General features: G+C 51.6%; 1 pseudogene across 1 annotated transcript; it reads left to right on the top strand.

Annotated features, from left to right (window-relative positions):
* The first annotated feature begins 88 nt into the window (after window positions 1-88).
* Window positions 89-19,494, top strand: LOC110496651 (retinitis pigmentosa 9 protein homolog; annotated as a pseudogene). Its single transcript, XR_016488606.1, has 6 exons — window positions 89-330; window positions 601-628; window positions 788-914; window positions 2,422-2,512; window positions 4,671-4,738; window positions 19,204-19,494. The product of XR_016488606.1 is annotated as a retinitis pigmentosa 9 protein homolog (transcript).
* The last annotated feature ends 3,427 nt before the right edge of the window (window positions 19,495-22,921 follow it).

Raw genomic sequence — 22,921 nt, 5'->3', positions numbered from 1 at the left:
TGAAACAGCCTCAATTGGGACTAGGCATGCTCGACTCTCTCTGAGATGCAGACAGCGCTGCGATGGCATGCGCAATCAGAAGCAGAAAATAACTACGCTTGTCCCGAGTGTATTGGTGTTCGAGAAATCGTATCAAACTGAAATGAAAGGGTTATTTTATTAACACAGTTATCCAATGTCGTTGCAATGTCTAGTCGAAAGAGATCGCTATACTCGGACGACAGAGGGGACCGCAAAAGGCACAATGAATCAAAACACGATGTGGAAAAACTCAAGAAACAAGCGACAAAAACTGAACCAAGAAGTGCAAAAGCTGAAGCATGTGAAGACGTAAGTAAACCACACGTGCTTCGGTGGTAACGAACTTGTGGATGAATAAAACATAACAGTGTAGTTGATCGGCCTTGTGATTTACCAAGAAACTGCCTATCATTGTTATATTACTGTAGCTTTCAGCAAAGACAATTTAACTAGATCGGTTCTGTAGCATGGCTCGACAAGGTGCTTTGCCCCTGACTTGAACAGGGGTACCTACCTAAACACAAAGTATATTATCATATTTATTCTCACCACCATTGTTTTCTTTTCCCCTCTATGCAGTTATGAAAAACCTCCTGGATTCATTAAGGTATAGTAAGGGCAGGTCATTATGACTGCTCACTGCCAGGTAAATCATTACTGTGGTAGATGAGCTGTAGCTAGCTAGCTATCAGTAAAGGGATTGCTATGGAAACTGGAATATGTGTCATCTTGCTTCTACTTGAAACACAGGGGCTGTTTTTTTTAGGAAGACTACAAACCAGAGGACTGTATTCCTGCTGATCCAGGAAATGAGGATGCTAGAGACTTCCTGGCTCAGGCCCCCACCAAGGGGCTGTGGATGCCTCAGGGGAAGGGGGTGAAAGTGATGCAGTGTGAGTAGAAACACACAGTTATTATGTGGCACCCTGGGGCCTGCTAAAAAGTCATCACATGTTATTTGTCACATGCATGACTACATCCGGTGTCGACCTTACTGTGAAATGCTTACTTACAAGCCCTTAACCAACAATGTAGTTCAATAAAGAGTTAAGAACATATTTACTAAATAAACAAAAATAAAATAATAAGTAACAATAAAATAACAAGGCTATATACAGGGGGTACCGGTACTGAGTCAATGTGCTTGGGTACGGGTTAGTCAAGGTCATTTGTACATGTAGGTAGGGGTGCAGTGACTATGCATAGATAATAAACAGCAAGTAGCAGCAGTGTAAAAACAAAGGTGGGGGTCAATGTAAATAGTCCGGGTGGCCATTTGATTCATTGTTCAGCAGTCTTATGGCTTGGGGGTAGAAGCTTTTAAAGGAGCCTTTTGGACTTAGACTTGGTGCTCCGGTACCGTGCAGTAGCAGAGAGAACAGTCTATAGACTGAAGTCTTTTCCAATGTTTTGGGCCTTCCTCTGCATTATATAGTGAAAAGGGTGCCATTTGAGATGAATACCTACCAGGGGAGGACGGCTCACAATAATGTCCGGAACAGAGCAAATTTAATGGCATCATGGAAACCATCAGTGTGCTGAAGATGAAGGAGGACGAGAAGAGGAAGCCACTCTAGACAATTGAGATGCACCCTAAAATGTAGGTAACACAGGAGGTTGGTGGCACCTTAATTGGGGATGTGTTTGATATATTTCATACCTTTCCACTTAATCCACTCCAGCCTTTACCACGAGCCCGTCCTCCCCAATTAAGGTGTCACCAACCTCCTGTGATAACTACATTTTAGGGTGCATCTCAATAGTCTAAAGTGGCTTCCTCTCTTCATCCTCCTTCAACTACAGCACACTGATGTGAAATAACCGTAAAAGAACGTAGTGCTTCTGTGACTGACTGGGATTAAATAGACACTCCTTTATAAGTGGGTCACTATCACAGATCTAGAAAATGTACAGCTTGAAGTGGGCAGAGGTCCATCCATGCTTGTGTGATCATGTACTGCGCTCTATTGAAGTATAGCAGACAGACAAAGAGAGTTGTCTTCACCACTGGATAGTCCTGGTCCTTATCCTCTCAATACTGTCACTTAAATCCAACCCCACTGAGAGAGACAGGAGAGTGGCTATGGGTTCGTCTCAAATGGCACCCTATTCGCTATCTAGTGCATTACTTTTGATCATGGTACACTCATAGGGCTCTGGTCAAAATAATTGCACTATAAAGGGAATTAAGTGGCGTTTGGGACACACTCTAGGCTTAGCTTGATAGACCCATCCCTTTTGAATGAGCTCACGGTCACGTCGGTGTAGCAGAGAGGCTAAGGGATGAACAGGTGTATATGAATCTATTCCACGTTCCAACACTAGCTTGTTTTGGTGATTTCTTAGAGAGCAGGAGGGAGTGTGCTTGTGGTACCAACATGACACTTCTCCCTTGTGCAGGTTGGAGATGCAGCGTTATGGACACAGGACGGGGGACCGAGAGTGTCCCTTCTTCATCAAAGGAAACCAGAACCTGGAGCAGTTCAGAGTGGTGAGTCTCCTCCATCTTTCAACTCATCTCGGTTAACCCAGAACTAAAGTCGTGTGTAATTGGTCAGCTGCTCTATGAAGTTCTGGGTCCATACGTGTTAAGAGATGCTAGAACGAGGAGCTCCACCCTCTCTCTTTGCAAGTTACTGGCAAGTCTATGGGCCGAATTGTCCCCTAACATTCCTATGGGCCGAATTATCCCCTACCATTCCTGTGGGCTGAATTGTCCCCTACCCTTCCTGTGGGCCGAATTGTCCCCTACCATTCCTGTGGGCTGAATTGGGTCTGCTCCTGGTCCCAACCGTAACCTGGTCCCAACCATAACCTTGTGGGGAGGTCTGCTCCTGGTCCCAACCATAACCTCGTGGGGACGTCTGCTCCTGGTCCCAACCATAACCTGGCGGGCAGGTCTGCTCCTGGTCCCAACCATAACCTTGTGGGGAGGTCTGCTCCTGGTCCCAACCATAACCTGGTCCCAACCATAACCTGGTCCCAACCGTAACCTGGTCCCAACCATAACCTTGTGGGGACGTCTGCTCCTGGTCCCAACCATAACCTGGTCCCAACCATAAGCTTGTGGGGACGTCTGCTCCTGGTCCCAACCATAACCTCGTGGGGACGTCTGCCCCTGTTCCCAACCATAACCTTGTGGGGACGTCTGCTCCTGGTCCCAACCATAACCTCGTGGGGACGTCTGCCCCTGGTCCCAACCATAACCTCGTGGGGACGTCTGCTCCTGGTCCCAACTATAACCTCGTGGGGACGTCTGCTCCTGGTCCCAACCATAACCTTGTGGGAACGTCTGCTCCTGGTCCCAACCATAACCTCGTGGGGACGTCTGCTCCTGGTCCCAGCCATAACCTGGCGGGGAGGTCTGCTCCTGGTCCCAACCATAACCTGGTCCCAACCATAACCTGGCGGGCAGGTCTGCTCCTGGTCCCAACCATAACCTGGTCCCAACCATAACCTTGTGGGGAGGTCTGCTCCTGGTCCCAACCATAATCTGGTCCCAACCATAACCTTGTGGGGACGTCTGCTCCTGGTCCCAACCATAACCTGGCGGGCAGGTCTGCTCCTGGTCCCAACCATAACCTTGTGGGGAGGTCTGCTCCTTGTCCCAACCATAACCTGGTCCCAACCATAACCTGGTCCCAACCATAACCTTGTGGGTACGTCTGCTCCTGGTCCCAACCATAACCTGGCGGGCAGGTCTGCTCCTGGTCCCAACAATAACCTGGTCCCAACCATAACCTCGTGGGGACGTCTGCTCCTGGTCCCAACCATAACCTGGTCCCAACCATAACCTGGTCCCAACCATAACCTTGTGGGGACGTCTGCTCCTTGTCCCAACCATAACCTGGTCCCAACCATAACCTGGTCCCAACCATAACCTGGTCCCAACCATAACCTCGTGGTGACGTCTGCTCCTTGTCCCAACCATAACCTGGTCCCAACCATAACCTCGTGGGGACGTCTGCTCCTTGTCCCAACCATATCCTGGTCCCAACCATAACCTGGTCCCAACCATAACCTGGTCCCAACCATAACCTGGTGGGGAGGTCTGCTCCTGGTCCCAACCATAACCTGGTCCCAGCCATAACCTGGTCCCAACCATAACCTGGGCCCAACCATAACCTGGCGGGGAGGTCTAGGTGCCTGACTGCCTTGGACCATGAGCATGCTTGCTTGATGCAACTGGATACATTAAGGGTGCGTCCCAAATCACACCCGTTTCCCCATTTGTGCACTACTTTTGACCAGGGCCCATAGGGATTTGGTCAAAAGTAGTGCACTACATTGGGAAATGGGTGGCATTTGGGATGCACCCAGCATCTCTATCCTCTGCAGCTGGATGCTTCTGGACTCAGCAGATTCACACAGTGCAGTTGTTCTGTAGCCCTGCTTGCTACGATGCCACTGCAATGATTAACATAAGTGCAAGCGTATCTTATTTTCATACATTCCATTGTGATACAACAACCGGATTTTAAAATGCTGATGTGGCAGAGGAGAGCATTGAATGGGGGGGAATAATGTTGCCTAAGAGCAGTAGCTGAATGGCGTTTTATCTCGCCATGCTTGTTATCATTGGAGTGTTTGCAATGTGTGTTATCCTGTACATTTAGTAAAGAAGTACCTAAACCATCTCTTTCTTGTAGGCACACGAAGACCCAATGTACGACATGATCAGAGAAAACAAACAGAATGAAAAAGAAACTACCTTCTGGTTTTATTATCAACATTCTGTTTGGATAGATGTCTCCTCTGCTGTTTGGATAGATGTCTCCTCTGCTGTTTGGATAGATGTCTCCTCTGCTGTTTGGATAGATGTCTCTTCTGCTGTTTGGATAGATGTCTCCTCTGCTGTTTAGATAGATGTCTCCTCTGCTGTTTGGATAGATGTCTCCTCTGCTGTTTGGATAGATGTCTCCTCTGCTGTTTGGATAGATGTCTCCTCTGCTGTTTAGATAGATGTCTCCTCTGCTGTTTAGATAGATGTCTCCTCTGCTGTTTGGATAGATGTCTCCTCTGCTGTTTGGATAGATGTCTCCTCTGCTGTTTGGATAGATGTCTCCTCTGCTGTTTGGATAGATGTCTCCTCTGCTGTTTGGATAGATGTCTCCTCTGCTGTTTAGATAGATGTCTCCTCTGCTGTTTAGATAGATGTCTCCTCTGCTGTTTGGATAGATGTCTCCTCTGCTGTTTGGATAGATGTCTCCTCTGCTGTTTGGATAGATGTCTCCTCTGCTGTTTGGATAGATGTCTCCTCTGCTGTTTGGATAGATGTCTCCTCTGCTGTTTGGAGGTGATCATAGTTAATGTAGTCTGGACTGTATACTGTGCTGTATGGAGGTGATCATAGTTAATGTAGTCTGGACTGTATACTGTGCTGTATGGAGGTGATCATAGTTAATGTAGTCTGGACTGTATACTGTGCTGTATGGAGGTGATCATAGTTAATGTAGTCTGGACTGTATACTGTGCTGTATGGAGGTGATCATAGTTAATGTAGTCTGGACTGTATACTGTGCTGTATGGAGGTGATCATAGTTAATGTAGTCTGGACTGTATACTGTGCTGTATGGAGGTGATCATAGTTAATGTAGTCTGGACTGTATACTGTGCTGTATGGAGGTGATCATAGTTAATGTAGTCTGGACTGTATACTGTGCTGTATGGAGGTGATCATAGTTAATGTAGTCTGGACTGTATACTGTGCTGTATGGAGGTGATCATAGTTAATGTAGTCTGGACTGTATACTGTGCTGTTTGGAGGTGATCATAGTTAATGTAGTCTGGACTGTATACTGTGCTGTATGGAGGTGATCATAGTTAATGTAGTCTGGACTGTATACTGTGCTGTATGGAGGTGATCATAGTTAATGTAGTCTGGACTGTATACTGTGCTGTATGGAGGTGATCATAGTTAATGTAGTCTGGACTGTATACTGTGCTGTATGGAGGTGATCATAGTTAATGTAGTCTGGACTGTATACTGTGCTGTATGGAGGTGATCATAGTTAATGTAGTCTGGACTGTATACTGTGCTGTATGGAGGTGATCATAGTTAATGTAGTCTGGACTGTATACTGTGCTGTATGGAGGTGATCATAGTTAATGTAGTCTGGACTGTATACTGTGCTGTTTGGAGGTGATCATAGTTAATGTAGTCTGGACTGTATACTGTGCTGTATGGAGGTGATCATAGTTAATGTAGTCTGGACTGTATACTGTGCTGTATGGAGGTGATCATAGTTAATGTAGTCTGGACTGTATACTGTGCTGTATGGAGGTGATCATAGTTAATGTAGTCTGGACTGTATACTGTGCTGTATGGAGGTGATCATAGTTAATGTAGTCTGGACTGTATACTGTGCTGTATGGAGGTGGTCATAGTTAATGTAGTCTGGACTGTATACTGTGCTGTATGGAGGTGATCATAGTTAATGTAGTCTGGACTGTATACTGTGCTGTATGGAGGTGATCATAGTTAATGTAGTCTGGACTGTATACTGTTCTGTATGGAGGTGATCATAGTTAATGTAGTCTGGACTGTATACTGTGCTGTTTGGAGGTGATCATAGTTAATGTAGTCTGGACTGTATACTGTGCTGTATGGAGGTGATCATAGTTAATGTAGTCTGGACTGTATACTGTGCTGTATGGAGGTGATCATAGTTAATGTAGTCTGGACTGTATACTGTGCTGTTTGGAGGTGATCATAGTTAATGTAGTCTGGACTGTATACTGTGCTGTTTGGAGGTGATCATAGTTAATGTAGTCTGGACTGTATACTGCGTTGTTTGGAGGTGATCATAGTTAATGTAGTCTGGACTGTATACTGTGCTGTATGGAGGTGATCATAGTTAAGGTAGTCTGGACTGTATACTGTGCTGTATGGAGGTGATCATAGTTAATGTAGTCTGGACTGTATACTGTGCTGTTTGGAGGTGATCATAGTTAATGTAGTCTGGACTGTATACTGTGCTGTATGGAGGTGATCATAGTTAATGTAGTCTGGACTGTATACTGTGCTGTATGGAGGTGATCATAGTTAATGTAGTCTGGACTGTATACTGTGCTGTTTGGAGGTGATCATAGTTAATGTAGTCTGGACTGTATACTGTGCTGTATGGAGGTGATCATAGTTAATGTAGTCTGGACTGTATACTGTGCTGTATGGAGGTGATCATAGTTAATGTAGTCTGGACTGTATACTGTGCTGTTTGGAGGTGATCATAGTTAATGTAGTCTGGACTGTATACTGTGCTGTATGGAGGTGATCATAGTTAATGTAGTCTGGACTGTATACTGTGCTGTATGGAGGTGATCATAGTTAATGTAGTCTGGACTGTATACTGTGCTGTTTGGAGGTGATCATAGTTAATGTAGTCTGGACTGTATACTGTGCTGTATGGAGGTGATCATAGTTAATGTAGTCTGGACTGTATACTGCGCTGTATGGAGGTGATCATAGTTAATGTAGTCTGGACTGTATACTGTGCTGTATGGAGGTGATCATAGTTAATGTAGTCTGGACTGTATACTGTGCTGTTTGGAGGTGATCATAGTTAATGTAGTCTGGACTGTATACTGTGCTGTATGGAGGTGATCATAGTTAATGTAGTCTGGACTGTATACTGTGCTGTATGGAGGTGATCATAGTTAATGTAGTCTGGACTGTATACTGTGCTGTATGGAGGTGGTCATAGTTAATGTAGTCTGGACTGTATACTGTGCTGTATGGAGGTGATCATAGTTAATGTAGTCTGGACTGTATACTGTGCTGTATGGAGGTGATCATAGTTAATGTAGTCTGGACTGTATACTGTGCTGTATGGAGGTGATCATAGTTAATGTAGTCTGGACTGTATACTGTGCTGTATGGAGGTGATCATAGTTAATGTAGTCTGGACTGTATACTGTGCTGTATGGAGGTGATCATAGTTAATGTAGTCTGGACTGTATACTGTGCTGTTTGGAGGTGATCATAGTTAATGTAGTCTGGACTGTATACTGTGCTGTTTGGAGGTGATCATAGTTAATGTAGTCTGGACTGTATACTGTGCTGTATGGAGGTGATCATAGTTAATGTAGTCTGGACTGTATACTGCGCTGTATGGAGGTGATCATAGTTAATGTAGTCTGGACTGTATACTGTGCTGTATGGAGGTGATCATAGTTAAGGTAGTCTGGACTGTATACTGTGCATAGGGCTCTTTTAAAATGACAGTTCTTCTGTAACTTCTGTCTTTGTTACATCAATTCAGAAAAGCAATTTTGCAGCACGATCACAGGGGACCTAACGATTATTGTTGTTTTTCTCCCAACACTGCTGATGCTAAGCTGTGGTGATCATCGGCTTCTGTAGACTGTTACTTTCCAGTTAGTTCCAGTAAATGTGTCATTCGAGTGAACGATCCCTTTCATTTTCCAACTGTTTCAATCAGAATTGTTTATTATTAATTGAGAGCCTTTGAGCACAGAAGAAAAATAACAACCAACTAATGTGAAATTAAAGGCTGTCATCAAAGGACACATCGGAGTCATCGGAGGACACACCCCCCTGGGTCATCGGAGGACACACCCCTGGTCATCGGAGGACACACTGAAGGACACATTGAAGTCAACGCCCTAATTGAATTCGATTAAATCGATCACATCCTGATAGCTGTGCACTAAATCAAACGGGTGAATAAAAGTATGTTTAAAAATGGTTCTGAACGAGGTTGAAAGTGAACTTGGGTGTCTACGGAGAAGTTTTAAAGTGCCTTCTGAGCTGATGAAAGTGTAACATGCGATGTATGATAGGAGAGAGGCCGAGTGTGTTCCACAGGATCTTATGAGCTGATCAAATGAATGCTATGATGATGTGAGAGACGGAGTGAAATGTGACAGTGGTAGACAGAGCCCAATGAGCTCTAGTGCACTAGATAGGGAAACAGCCTTGGCAAAAGGACCCACGAGGACCCATCCGCTCTGCCTCACAGTCCTTGCCTTGAACAGTCCTAATGATTACTTCACTGTCCTCTGGGTGGATGATGTCAACGTGGATGAGAACAATGCTCCTCCAGCTCCACAGATGAATTATTAATGAAGCTTGGGAACAGCCGTGTTAGAAGTTTGGGTTGTATTCAGTGTCTTGCAACTTGCACAAGCGCTCTTGTTTCTCTCTGAGCATACCGAATCAATGGAAATGTAAAGTTTTGGGCTAATCAAAGAACAGGGAGGCCTCTGTCTCTGAGTTGTTTGATCATTGGGTTTCTTGATATATTCATATTTTATTGCTGGCTACTCTGCTGGCTGCCTGAAACAAGATCTATCTCTGTCTCGCTCTCTTTGTCTCGCTCTCTCTGTCTCGCTCTCTCTGTCTCGCTATCTCTGTCTCGCTCTCTTTGTCTCGCTCTCTTTGTCTCGCTCTCTTTGTCTCCCTCTCTCTCGCTCCCTCGGTCTCCCTCTCGCTCGCCCTCTCCGTCTCCCTCTCCGTCTCCCTCTCCGTCTTACTTTCCGTCTCGCTCTCCGTCTCGCTCTTTCTGTCTCCCTCTCGCTCTCTCTGTCTCCCTCTCGCTCTCTCTGTTTTCCTCTCGGTCTCGCTCTCCGTCTCGCTCTCCGTCTCGCTCTCTCTGCTCCCTCTCGGTCTCCCTCTCGCTCTCTCCGTCTCCCTCTCGCTCTCTCCGTCTCCCTCTCGCTCTCTCCATCTCCCTTTCGCTCTCTTCCTCGCTCTCCGTCTCGCTCTCCGTCTCGCTCTCCGTCTCGCTCTCTCTGTCTCTGTTTTCCTCTTGCTCTCTCTGTTTCCCTCTCGCTCTCTCTGTTTCCCTCTCGCTCTCCCTCTGTCTCGCTCTCCGTCTCGCTCTCTCGGTCTCCCTCTCGCTCTCCCTCTTTGTTTCCCTCTCGCTCTTTCTGTTTCCCTCTCACTCTCCCTTCGTCTCGCTCTCCCTTCGTCTCGCTCTCCCTTCGTCTCGCTCTCTCTGTCTCGCACTCCCTCTGTCTCGCTCTCTCTGTCTCGCTCTCTCTGTCTCCCTCTCTGTCTCGCTCTACCTCTCTGTCTCCCTCTCGCTCTCCCTCTCGCTCTCGCTCTCCCTCTCGCTCTGTCTCGCTCTCGCTCTCTGTCTCTCTCTCGCTCTCTGTCTCCCTCTCGCTCTCTGTCTCGCTCTCGCTCTCTGTCTCCCTCTCGCTTTCTCGGTCTCCCTCTCGCTTTCTCGGTCTCGCTCTCTGTGTCCCTCTCGCTCTATGTCTCCCTCTCGCTCTCTCCCTCTCCCTCTCGGCCTCCCTCTCGCTCTCTCGGTCTCGCTCTCGCTTTCCGTCTCGCTCTCACTCTCTGTCTCCCTCTCGCTTTCTCCGTCTCCCTCTCGCTCTCTGTCTCCCTCTCGCTCTCTGTCTCCCTCTCGCTCTCTGTCTCGCTCTCTCCGTCTCCCTCTCGCTCTCTGTCTCGCTCTCTCCGTCTCCCTCTCGCTCTCTGTCTCACTCTCACTCTACCTCTCCATCTCCCTCTCCATCTCCCTCTCGCTCTCTCCGTCTCCCTCTCGCTCTCTCCGTCTCCCTCTCGCTCTCCCTCTTTGTTTCAATCTCGCTCTTTCTGTTTCCCTCTCACTCTCTCTCTGTCTCGCACTCTCTCTGTCTCGCTCTCTCTGTCTCCCTCTCTGTCTCGCTCTCCCTCTCTGTCTCCCTCTCGCTCTACCTCTCCCTCTCTGTCTCCCTCTCTGTCTCCCTCTGTCTCACTCTCGCTCTACCTCTCCATCTCCCTCTCTGTCTCGCTCTCGCTCTCTGTCTCCCTCTCGCTCTCTCTGTCTCCCTCTCGCTCTCTCGGTCTCCCTCTCGGTCTCCCTCTCGCTCTCCCTCTCGGCCTCCCTCTCGGCCTCCCTCTCGCTCTCTCGGTCTCGCTCTCGCTTTCCGTCTCGCTCTCCCTCTCACTCTCTCTGTCTCCCTCTCGCTTTCTCCGTCTCCCTCTCGCTCTCTCCGTCTCCCTCTCGGTCTCCCTCTCCCTCTCTGTCTCCCTCTCGCTCTCTGTCTCCCTCTCGCTCTCTGTCTCCCTCTCGCTCTCTGTCTCCCTCTCGCTCTCTCCCTCTCCCTCTCGGCCTCCCTCTCGCTCTCTCGGTCTCGCTCTCGCGTTCCGTCTCGCTCTCCCTCTCACTCTCTCTGTCTCCCTCTCGCTCTCTGTCTCCCTCTCGCTCTCTGTCTCGCTCTCTCCGTCTCCCTCTCGCTCTCCGTCTCCCTCTCGCTCTCTGTCTCGCTCTCGCTCTCTGTCTCGCTCTCTCCGTCTCCCACTCACTCTCTCTGTCTCCCTCTCACTTTCTCCATCTCCCCCTCGCTCTCTCCATCTCCCTCTCGCTCTCAGTCTCCCTCTCGCTCTCAGTCTCGCTCTCAGTCTCCCTCTCGCTCTCTCCGTCTCCCTCTCACTCTCCCTCTCCAACTCCCTCTCTCCCTCTCCAACTCCCTCTCGCTCTCTCCGTCTCCCTCTCACTCTCCCTCTCCAACTCCCTCTCCCTCTCGCTCTCTCCGTCTCCCTCTCACCCTCCAACTCCCTCTCGCTCTCTCCGTCTCCCTCTCACTCTCCCTCTCCAACTCCCTCTCACTCTCTCCGTCTCACTCTCCCTCTCCAACTCCCTCTCGCTCTCTCCGTCTCCCTCTCACTCTCCCTCTCCAACTCCCTCTCGCCCTCTCCGTCTCCCTCTCACTCTTCCTCTCCGTCTCCCTCTCGCTCTCTCCGTCTCACTCTCCCTCTCCAACTCCCTCTCGCTCTCTCCGTCTCCCTCTCCAACTCCCTCTCGCTCTCTCCGTCTCCCTCTCGCTCTCTCTGTCTCCCTCTCGCTCTCAGTCTCCCTCTCGCTCTCTCCGTCTCCCTCCCTCTCGCTCTCAGTCTCCCTCTCGCTCTCTCCGTCTCCCTCTCGCTCTCATTCTCCCTCTCGCTCTCTCCGTCTCCCTCTCACTCTCCCTCTCCAACTCCCTCTCGCTCTCTCCCTCTCGCTCTGTCCGTCTTCCTCTCGCTCTCTACCTCTCGCTCTCTCCCTCTCGCTCTGTCCGTCTCCGTCTCGCTCTCTCCCTCTCGCTCTCTCCCTCTCGCTCTGTCCGTCTCCCTCTCACTCTCTCGGTCTCGCTGTCTCGGTCTCGCTCTCGGTCTCCCTCTCGCTCTCTCGGTCTCCCTCTCGCTCTCTCTGTCTCGCTCTCAGTCTCCCTCTCGCTCTCTCCGTCTCCCTCTCGCTCTCTCCCTCTCCAACTCCCTCTCACTCTCTCCAACTCCCTCTCACTCTCTCCGTCTCACTCTCCCTCTCCGTCTCCCTCTCACTCTCCAACTCCCTCTCACTCTCTGTCTCCCTCTCACTCTCTCCAACTCCCTCTCACTCTCTCCGTCTCACTCTCCCTCTCCAACTCCCTCTCGCTCTCTCCGTCTCACTCTCCCTCGCTCTCTCCGTCTCCCTCTCACTCGCTCTCTCCGTCTCACTCTCCCTCTCGCTCTCTCCCTCTCGCTCTGTCCGTCTCCCTCTCGCTCTCTTCCTCTCGCTCTCTACCTCTCGCTCTCTCCCTCTCGCTCTGTCCGTCTCCGTCTCGCTCTCTCCGTCTCGCTCTCTCCCTCTCGCTCTGTCCGTCTCCCTCTCACTCTCTCGGTCTCGCTGCCTCGGTCTCGCTCTCGGTCTCCCTCTCGCTCTCTCGGTCTCCCTCTCGCTCTCTCTGTCTCCCTCTCGCTCTCAGTCTCCCTCTCGCTCTCTCCGTCTCCCTCTCGCTCTCTCCCTCTCCAACTCCCTCTCTCCAACTCACTCTCCCTCTCCGTCTCCCTCTCGCTCTCTGTCTCCCTCTCACTCTCCCTCTCCAACTCCCTCTCACTCTCTGTGTCCCTCTCACTCTCCCTCTCCAACTCCCTCTCGCTCTCTCCGTCTCCCTCTCACTCTCCCTCTCCGTCTCCCTCTCACTCTCCCTCTCCGTCTCCCTCTCACTCTCCCTCTCCAACTCCCTCTCACTCTCTGTGTCCCTCTCACTCTCCCTCTCCAACTCCCTCTCGCTCTATGTCTCCCTCTCGCTCTCTCCCTCTCCCTCTCGGCCTCCCTCTCGCTCTCTCGGTCTCGCTCTCGCTTTCCGTCTCGCTCTCACTCTCTGTCTCCCTCTCGCTTTCTCCGTCTCCCTCTCGCTCTCTGTCTCCCTCTCGCTCTCTGTCTCCCTCTCGCTCTCTGTCTCGCTCTCTCCGTCTCCCTCTCGCTCTCTGTCTCGCTCTCTCCGTCTCCCTCTCGCTCTCTGTCTCACTCTCACTCTACCTCTCCATCTCCCTCTCCATCTCCCTCTCGCTCTCTCCGTCTCCCTCTCGCTCTCTCCGTCTCCCTCTCGCTCTCCCTCTTTGTTTCAATCTCGCTCTTTCTGTTTCCCTCTCACTCTCTCTCTGTCTCGCACTCCCTCTGTCTCGATCTCTCTGTCTCCCTCTCTGTCTCGCTCTCCCTCTCTGTCTCCCTCTCGCTCTACCTCTCCCTCTCTGTCTCCCTCTCTGTCTCCCTCTGTCTCACTCTCGCTCTACCTCTCCATCTCCCTCTCTGTCTCCCTCTCGCTCTCTCTGTCTCCCTCTCGCTCTCTCTGTCTCCCTCTCGCTCTCTCGGTCTCCCTCTCGGTCTCCCTCTCGCTCTCCCTCTCGGCCTCCCTCTCGGCCTCCCTCTCGCTCTCTCGGTCTCGCTCTCGCTTTCCGTCTCGCTCTCCCTCTCACTCTCTCTGTCTCCCTCTCGCTTTCTCCGTCTCCCTCTCGCTCTCTCCGTCTCCCTCTCGGTCTCCCTCTCCCTCTCTGTCTCCCTCTCGCTCTCTGTCTCCCTCTCGCTCTCTGTCTCCCTCTCGCTCTCTGTCTCCCTCTCGCTCTCTCCCTCTCCCTCTCGGCCTCCCTCTCGCTCTCTCGGTCTCGCTCTCGCGTTCCGTCTCGCTCTCCCTCTCACTCTCTCTGTCTCCCTCGCTCTCTGTCTCCCTCTCGCTCTCTGTCTCGCTCTCTCCGTCTCCCTCTCGCTCTCCGTCTCCCTCTCGCTCTCTGTCTCGCTCTCGCTCTCTGTCTCGCTCTCTCCGTCTCCCACTCACTCTCTCTGTCTCCCTCTCACTTTCTCCATCTCCCCCTCGCTCTCTCCATCTCCCTCTCGCTCTCAGTCTCCCTCTCGCTCTCTCCGTCTCGCTCTCAGTCTCCCTCTCGCTCTCTCCGTCTCCCTCTCACTCTCCCTCTCCAACTCCCTCTCTCCCTCTCCAACTCCCTCTCGCTCTCTCCGTCTCCCTCTCACTCTCCCTCTCCAACTCCCTCTCCCTCTCGCTCTCTCCGTCTCCCTCTCACCCTCCAACTCCCTCTCGCTCTCTCCGTCTCCCTCTCACTCTCCCTCTCCAACTCCCTCTCACTCTCTCCGTCTCACTCTCCCTCTCCAACTCCCTCTCGCTCTCTCCGTCTCCCTCTCACTCTCCCTCTCCAACTCCCTCTCGCCCTCTCCGTCTCCCTCTCACTCTTCCTCTCCGTCTCCCTCTCGCTCTCTCCGTCTCACTCTCCCTCTCCAACTCCCTCTCGCTCTCTCCGTCTCCCTCTCCAACTCCCTCTCGCTCTCTCCGTCTCCCTCTCGCTCTCTCTGTCTCCCTCTCGCTCTCAGTCTCCCTCTCGCTCTCTCCGTCTCCCTCCCTCTCGCTCTCAGTCTCCCTCTCGCTCTCTCCGTCTCCCTCTCGCTCTCATTCTCCCTCTCGCTCTCTCCGTCTCCCTCTCACTCTCCCTCTCCAACTCCCTCTCGCTCTCTCCCTCTCGCTCTGTCCGTCTCCCTCTCGCTCTCTACCTCTCGCTCTCTCCCTCTCGCTCTGTCCGTCTCTTTCTCGCTCTCTCCCTCTCGCTCTCTCCCTCTCGCTCTGTCCGTCTCCCTCTCACTCTCTCGGTCTCGCTGTCTCGGTCTCGCTCTCGGTCTCCCTCTCGCTCTCTCGGTCTCCCTCTCGCTCTCTCTGTCTCGCTCTCAGTCTCCCTCTCGCTCTCTCCGTCTCCCTCTCGCTCTCTCCCTCTCCAACTCCCTCTCACTCTCTCCAACTCCCTCTCACTCTCTCCGTCTCACTCTCCCTCTCCGTCTCCCTCTCACTCTCCAACTCCCTCTCACTCTCTGTCTCCCTCTCACTCTCTCCAACTCCCTCTCACTCTCTCCGTCTCACTCTCCCTCTCCAACTCCCTCTCGCTCTCTCCGTCTCACTCTCCCTCGCTCTCTCCGTCTCCCTCTCACTCGCTCTCTCCGTCTCACTCTCCCTCTCGCTCTCTCCCTCTCGCTCTGTCCGTCTCCCTCTCGCTCTCTCCCTCTCGCTCTCTACCTCTCGCTCTCTCCCTCTCGCTCTGTCCGTCTCCGTCTCGCTCTCTCCGTCTCGCTCTCTCCCTCTCGCTCTGTCCGTCTCCCTCTCACTCTCTCGGTCTCGCTGCCTCGGTCTCGCTCTCGGTCTCCCTCTCGCTCTCTCGGTCTCCCTCTCGCTCTCTCGGTCTCCCTCTCGCTCTCTCTGTCTCCCTCTCGCTCTCAGTCTCCCTCTCGCTCTCTCCGTCTCCCTCTCGCTCTCTCCCTCTCCAACTCCCTCTCTCCAACTCACTCTCCCTCTCCGTCTCCCTCTCGCTCTCTGTCTCCCTATCACTCTCCCTCTCCAACTCCCTCTCACTCTCTGTGTCCCTCTCACTCTCCCTCTCCAACTCCCTCTCGCTCTCTCCGTCTCCCTCTCACTCTCCCTCTCCGTCTCCCTCTCACTCTCCCTCTCCGTCTCCCTCTCACTCTCTCCGTCTCCCTCTCACTCTCTCCGTCTCCCTCTCACTCTCCCTCTCCAACTCCCTCTCGCTCTCTCCATCTCACTCTCCCTCTCCAACTCCCTCTCGCTCTCTCCGTCTTACTCTCCCTCTCCAACTCCCTCTCGCTCTCTCCGTCTCACTCTCCCTCGCTCTCTCCGTCTCCCTCTCACTCGCTCTCTCCGTCTCCCTCTCACTCTCCCTCTCCAACTCCCTCTCGCTCTCTCCCTCTCGCTCTGTCCGTCTCCCTCTCGCTCTCTCCCTCTCGCTCTGTCCGTCTCCGTCTCGCTCTCTCCTTCTCGCTCTCTCCCTCTCGCTCTGTTCGTCTCCCTCTCACTCTCTCGGTCTCGCTGTCTCGGTCTCGCTCTCGGTCTCCCTCTCGCTCTCTCGGTCTCGGTCTCCCTCTCGCTCTCTCTGTCTCCCTCTTACTCCCTCTGTCTCCCTCTTACTCCCACTGTCTCCCTCTCGGTCTCTATCTCCCTCTCGGTCTCTGTCTCCCTCTCGCTCTCTGTCGCCCTCTTGCTCTCCGTCTCGCTCTCCAACTCCCTCTCGCTCTCTCCATCTCCCTCTCACTCTCCCTCTCCAACTCCCTCTCGCTCTCTCCGTCTCCCTCTGACTCTCCCTCTCCAACTCCCTCTCGCTCTCTCCGTCTCCTTCTCACTCTCCCTCGCTCTCTCCGTCTCCCTCTCACTCTCCCTCTCCGTCTCCCTCTCACTCTCCCTCTCGCTCTTTTTCTTGCTCTCTGTCTCGCTCTCTCTGTCTCGGTCTCCGTCTCCCTCTCGCTCTCTCCCTCTCCAACTCCCTCTCACTCTCTCCAACTCCCTCTCACTCTCCGTCTCCCTCTCACTCTCCCTCTTCGTCTCCCTCTCACTCTCTCCGTCTCCCTCTCACTCTCCCTCTCCAACTCCCTCTCACTCTCTCCGTCTCACTCTCCCTCTCCAACTCCCTCTCGCTCTCTCCGTCTCACTCTCCCTCGCTCTCTCCGTCTCACTCTCCCTCGCTCTCTCCGTCTCACTCTCCCTCGCTCTCTCCGTCTCCCTCTCACTCGCTCTCTCCGTCTCACTCTCCCTCTCGCTCTCTCCCTCTCGCTCTGTCCGTCTCCCTCTCGCTCTCTCCCTCTCGCTCTCTACCTCTCGCTCTCTCCCTCTCGCTCTGTCCGTCTCCGTCTCGCTCTCTCCGTCTCGCTCTCTCCCTCTCGCTCTGTCCGTCTCCCTCTCACTCTCTCGGTCTCGCTGCCTCGGTCTCGCTCTCGGTCTCCCTCTCGCTCTCTCGGTCTCCCTCTCGCTGTCTCCCTCTCGCTCTCAGTCTCCCTCTCGCTCTCTCCGTCTCCCTCTCGCTCTCTCCCTCTCCAACTCCCTCTCTCCAACTCACTCTCCCTCTCCGTCTCCCTCTCGCTCTCTGTCTCCCTCTCACTCTCCCTCTCCAACTCCCTCTCACTCTCTGTGTCCCTCTCACTCTCCCTCTCCAACTCCCTCTCGCTCTCTCCGTCTCCCTCTCACTCTCCCTCTCCGTCTCCCTCTCACTCTCTCCGTCTCCCTCTCACTCTCTCCGTCTCACTCTCCCTCTCCAACTCCCTCTCGCTCTCTCCGTCTCACTCTCCCTCTCCAACTCCCTCTCGCTCTCTCCGTCTTACTCTCCCTCTCCAACTCTCCCTCGCTCTCTCCGTCTCACTCTCCCTCGCTCTCTCCGTCTCCCTCTCACTCGCTCTCTCCGTCTCCCTCTCACTCTCCCTCTCCAACTCCCACTCGCTCTCTCCCTCTCGCTCTGTCCGTCTCCCTCTCGCTCTCTCCCTCTCGCTCTCTACCTCTCGCTCTCTCCCTCTCGCTCTGTCCGTCTCCGTCTCGCTCTCTCCTTCTCGCTCTCTCCCTCTCGCTCTGTCCGTCTCCCTCTCACTCTCTCGGTCTCGCTGTCTCGGTCTCGCTCTCGGTCTCCCTCTCGCTCTCTCGGTCTCGGTCTCCCTCTCGCTCTCTCTGTCTCCCTCTCGGTCTCTGTCTCCCTCTCGCTCTCTGTCGCCCTCTTGCTCTCCGTCTCGCTCTCCAACTCCCTCTCGCTCTCTCCATCTCCCTCTCACTCTCCCTCTCCAACTCCCTCTCGCTCTCTCCGTCTCCCTCTGACTCTCCCTCTCCAACTCCCTCTCGCTCTCTCCGTCTCCTTCTCACTCTCCCTCGCTCTCTCCGTCTCCCTCTCACTCTCCCTCTCCGTCTCCCTCTCACTCTCCCTCTCGCTCTTTTTCTTGCTCTCTGTCTCGCTCTCTCCGTCTCGCTCTCTCCCTCTCGCTCTCGCTCTCTCCCTCTCGCTCTGTCCGTCTCCCTCTCGCTCTCTCCCTCTCGCTCTCTCCCTCTCGCTCTGTCCATCTCCCTCTCGCTCTCTCCCTCTCGCTCTGTCCGTCTCCCTCTCGCTCTCTCCCTCTCGCTCTCTCGCTCTCTCCCTCTCGCTCTCTCCCTCTCGCTCTCTCCCTCTCGCTCTGTCCATCTCCGTCTCGCTCTCTCCCTCTCGCTCTCTCCCTCTCGCTCTGTCCGTCTCCCTCTCACTCTCTCGGTCTCGCTGTCTCGGTCTCGCTCTCGGTCTCCCTCTCGCTCTCTCGGTCTCGGTCTCCCTCTCGCTCTCTCTGTCTCCCTCTTACTCCCTCTGTCTCCCTCTCGGTCTCCGTCTCCCTCTCGCTCTCTGTCGCCCTCTTGCTCTCCGTCTCGCTCTCGGTCTCCCTCTCGCTCTCTCTATATCGCTCTCTCCATCTCGCTCTCTGTCTTGTTCTCTCTCGCTCTGTCTCGGTCTCTCTCTCGATGACCCACTTTAGCACCAGCTGAAAACACCTTTCAGCCCATCCTAATCCCCATATGACACATACTCAGTACTCACCAGCTGTCAGCTGACAATCGCTGATAATATACTTGATTCACAACCAGGGACACTTCTGAGTGAATGAGTGGAAATCTGAGATGGCTTCTGATTCTGGAGGGAAAAGTCAGACGTTAGGAGGACATGATGTTTGTGTGTCTGATGAAACATATTTCACCTTTCAGAAGATACTGTGTGTCAGTTTCACACCTTGCCCCTCTGCTCGAATGGTTCTAACCCATCTGACTCTCTTCCCTCCCTTCTACCCCCTCTGTCTCTCCAACTCCCACTCCCTGTCTCCCCCCGGCCACCCACTCTCTCTCTCAATCCACCCCCCACTCTCTCCCTCTCCAACCCCCACCCACCACTCTCTTTCCAAACCCCACCCCCCACTCTCTCTCTCTCCACCCCCCACTCTCTCTCCACCCCCCACTCTCTCTCTCTCCACCCCCCACTCTCTCTCTCCAACCCCCACCCCCCACTCTCTCTCTCCAACCCCATCCCCGCTCACTCTCTCTCTCTCTCCACCCCCACTCTCTCTCTCTCTCTCCACCCCCCACCCCCCACTCTCTCTCTCTCCAACCCCACTCTCTCTCCTACCCCTACTCCCACCTACCTCTCTCCAGGATCCAGCAGCTGCAGCAGCTCCTGCAGGATGCTACCTCTTCCTCTGACAGGTCCTCCTCCACCAGTGAGAGCAAGAAGAGGAAACACAAGAAAAAGAAAGAAAATAAGAAAAAGAAACACCACAAGTTCTCCAAAACCAGTGACTGTTCTGAGTCTGACTGAGCCGTTGGAACCTTCCTGGATTGTTCTTGCAGGGAGAGGTGACTACACTACACTGCAGTGTCTGTCAGTCAGTGAGCGGCTACGGTGGTTCTTACCCAATGGCTCAGTGTCGCTTCAATGGTGCACTATGAAGTGCACATTAGATGACCCTCTTTGGTTCAGCCTTCCCCTCTGCCTTCCTTCCCTCCACCTTTAAATAATGCATGACTTGTCCCATCCCTCATATGGTTAATGGGTTCATTAGTCCTCTACTCCATTAGATCATACCGAATAGGATCCTATGGACGTGCAGTGGTGATTGTGAATGTAGGGCCCCTCAGGAGAGGAACTCTAACAGCATTGGTAATGACATGTTATTTGTCACATGCGCTGAATAAAATGGGTGTAGACCTTCCAGTGAAATGCTTCCTGACAAGCTTTCTCAACAGAATTAAGTAACAAGATCAAAACATGAGAAATAAAACACACAATAATTAAGCTATTATACAGGGAGTACCAGAACCATATACAGGGAGTACCAGTACCATATACAGGGAGTACCAGAACCATATACAGGGAGTACCAGTACCATATACAGGGAGTACCAGTACCATATACAGGGAGTACCAGTACCATATACAGGGAGTACCAGTACCATATACAGGGAGTACCAGTACCATATACAGGGAGTACCAGTACCATATACAGGGAGTACCATATACAGGGAGTACGAGTACCATATACAGGGAGTACCAGTACCATATACAGGGAGTACCAGTACCATATACAGGGAGTACCAGTACCATATACAGGGAGTACCAGAACCATATACAGGGAGTACCAGAACCATATACAGGGAGTACAATATACAGGGAGGACCAGTACCATATACAGGGAGTATCAGTACCATATACAGGGAGTACCAGAACCATATATAGGGAGAACCAGTACCATATACAGGGAGTACCATATACAGGGAGTACCAGAACCATATACAGGGAGTACCAGAACCATATACAGGGAGTTCCAGAACCATATACAGGGAGGACCAGAACCATATACAGGGAGTACCAGTACCATATACAGGGAGTACCAGAACCATATACAGGGAGTACCAGAACCATATACAGGGAGTACCAGTACCATATACAGGGTGTACCAGTACCATATACAGGGAGTACCAGAACCATATACAGGGTGTACCAGTACCATATACAGGGAGTACCAGTACCATATACAGGGAGTACCAGTACCACATACAGGGTGTACCAGAACCATATACAGGGAGTACCATATACAGGGAGTACCAGCACCATATACAGGGAGTACCAGTACCATATACAGGGAGTACCAGTACCATATACAGGTAGTACCAGTACCATATACAGGGAGTACCAGTACCATATACAGGTAGTACCAGTACCATATACAGGGAGTACCAGAACCATATACAGGGAGTACCATATACATGGAGTACCATATACAGGGAGTACCAGTACCATATACAGGGAGTACCATATACATGGAGTACCAGAACCATATACAGGGAGTACCATAAACAGGGAGTACCAGTACCATATACAGGGAGTACCATATACAGGGAGTACCAGAACCATATACAGGGAGTACCAGTACCATATACAGGGAGTACCAGTACCATATACAGGGAGTACCAGAACCATATACAGGGAGTACCAGTACCATATACAGGGAGTACCATAAACAGGGAGTACCAGTACCATATACAGGGAGTACCATATACAGGGAGTACCAGAACCATATACAGGGAGTACCAGTACCATATACAGGGAGTACCAGTACCATATACAGAGAGTACCAGAACCATATACAGGGAGTACCAGAACCATATACAGGGAGTACCAGTACCATATACAGGTAGTACCAGTACCATATACAGGGAGTACCAGTACCATATACAGGGAGTACCAGTACCATATACAGGGAGTACCAGTACCATATACAGGGAGTACCAGAACCATATACAGGGAGTACCAGTACCATATACAGGGAGTACAAGTACCATATACAGGGAGTACCAGAACCATATACAGGGAGTACCATAAACAGGGAGTACCAGTACCATATACAGGGAGTTCCAGAACCATATACAGGGAGTACCATATACAGGGAGTACCAGTACCATATACAGGGAGTACCAGTACCATATACAGGGAGTACCAGAACCATATACAGGGAGTACCAGTACCATATACAGGTAGTACCAGTACCATATACAGGGTGTACCAGCACCATATACAGGGAGTACCAGTACCATATACAGTGCCTTGCGAAAGTATTCGGCCCCCTTGAACTTTGCGACCTTTTGCCACATTTCAGGCTTCAAACATAAAGATTTAAAACTGTATTTTTTTGTGAAGAATCAACAACAAGTGGGACACAATCATGAAGTGGAACGACATTTATTGGATATTTCAAACTTTTTTAACAAATCAAAAACTGAAAAATTGGGCGTGCAAAATTATTCAGCCCCCTTAAGTTAATACTTTGTAGCGCCACCTTTTGCTGCGATTACAGCTGTAAGTCGCTTGGGGTATGTCTCTATCAGTTTTGCACATCGAGAGACTGAATTTTTTTCCCATTCCTCCTTGCAAAACAGCTCGAGCTCAGTGAGGTTGGATGGAGAGCATTTGTGAACAGCAGTTTTCAGTTCTTTCCACAGATTCTCGATTGGATTCAGGTCTGGACTTTGACTTGGCCATTCTAACACCTGGATATGTTTATTTTTGAACCATTCCATTGTAGATTTTGCTTTATGTTTTGGATCATTGTCTTGTTGGAAGACAAATCTCCGTCCCAGTCTCAGGTCTTTTGCAGACTCCATCGGGTTGTCTTCCAGAATGGTCCTGTATTTGGCTCCATCCAGCTTCCCATCAATTTTAACCATCTTCCCTGTCCCTGCTGAAGAAAAGCAGGCCCAAACCATGATGCTGCCACCACCATGTTTGACAGTGGGGATGGTGTGTTCAGCTGTGTTGCTTTTACGCCAAACATAACGTTTTGCATTGTTGCCAAAAAGTTCAATTTTGGTTTCATCTGACCAGAGCACCTTCTTCCACATGTTTGGTGTGTCTCCCAGGTGGCTTGTGGCAAACTTTAAACGGCACTTTTTATGGATATCTTTAAGAAATGGCTTTCTTCTTGCCACTCTTCCATAAAGGCCAGATTTGTGCAATATACGACTGATTGTTGTCCTATGGACAGAGTCTCCCACCTCAGCTGTAGATCTCTGCAGTTCATCCAGAGTGATCATGGGCCTCTTGGCTGCATCTCTGATCAGTCTTCTCCTTGTATGAGCTGAAAGTTTAGAGGGACGGCCAGGTCTTGGTAGATTTGCAGTGGTCTGATACTCCTTCCATTTCAATAGTATCGCTTGCACAGTGCTCCTTGGGATGTTTAAAGCTTGGGAAATCTTTTTGTATCCAAATCCGGCTTTAAACTTCTTCACAACAGTATCTCGGACCTGCCTGGTGTGTTCCTTGTTCTTCATGATGCTCTCTGCGCTTTTAACGGACCTCTGAGACTATCACAGTGCAG

This window comes from Oncorhynchus mykiss, chromosome 18 (assembly GCF_057628025.1).
Source record: "Oncorhynchus mykiss isolate SJ-2025 chromosome 18, ASM5762802v1, whole genome shotgun sequence".
In the NCBI taxonomy this organism is placed as follows: Eukaryota; Metazoa; Chordata; class Actinopteri; order Salmoniformes; family Salmonidae; genus Oncorhynchus; species Oncorhynchus mykiss.
This window is presented reverse-complemented; position numbering and strand designations above follow the sequence as displayed.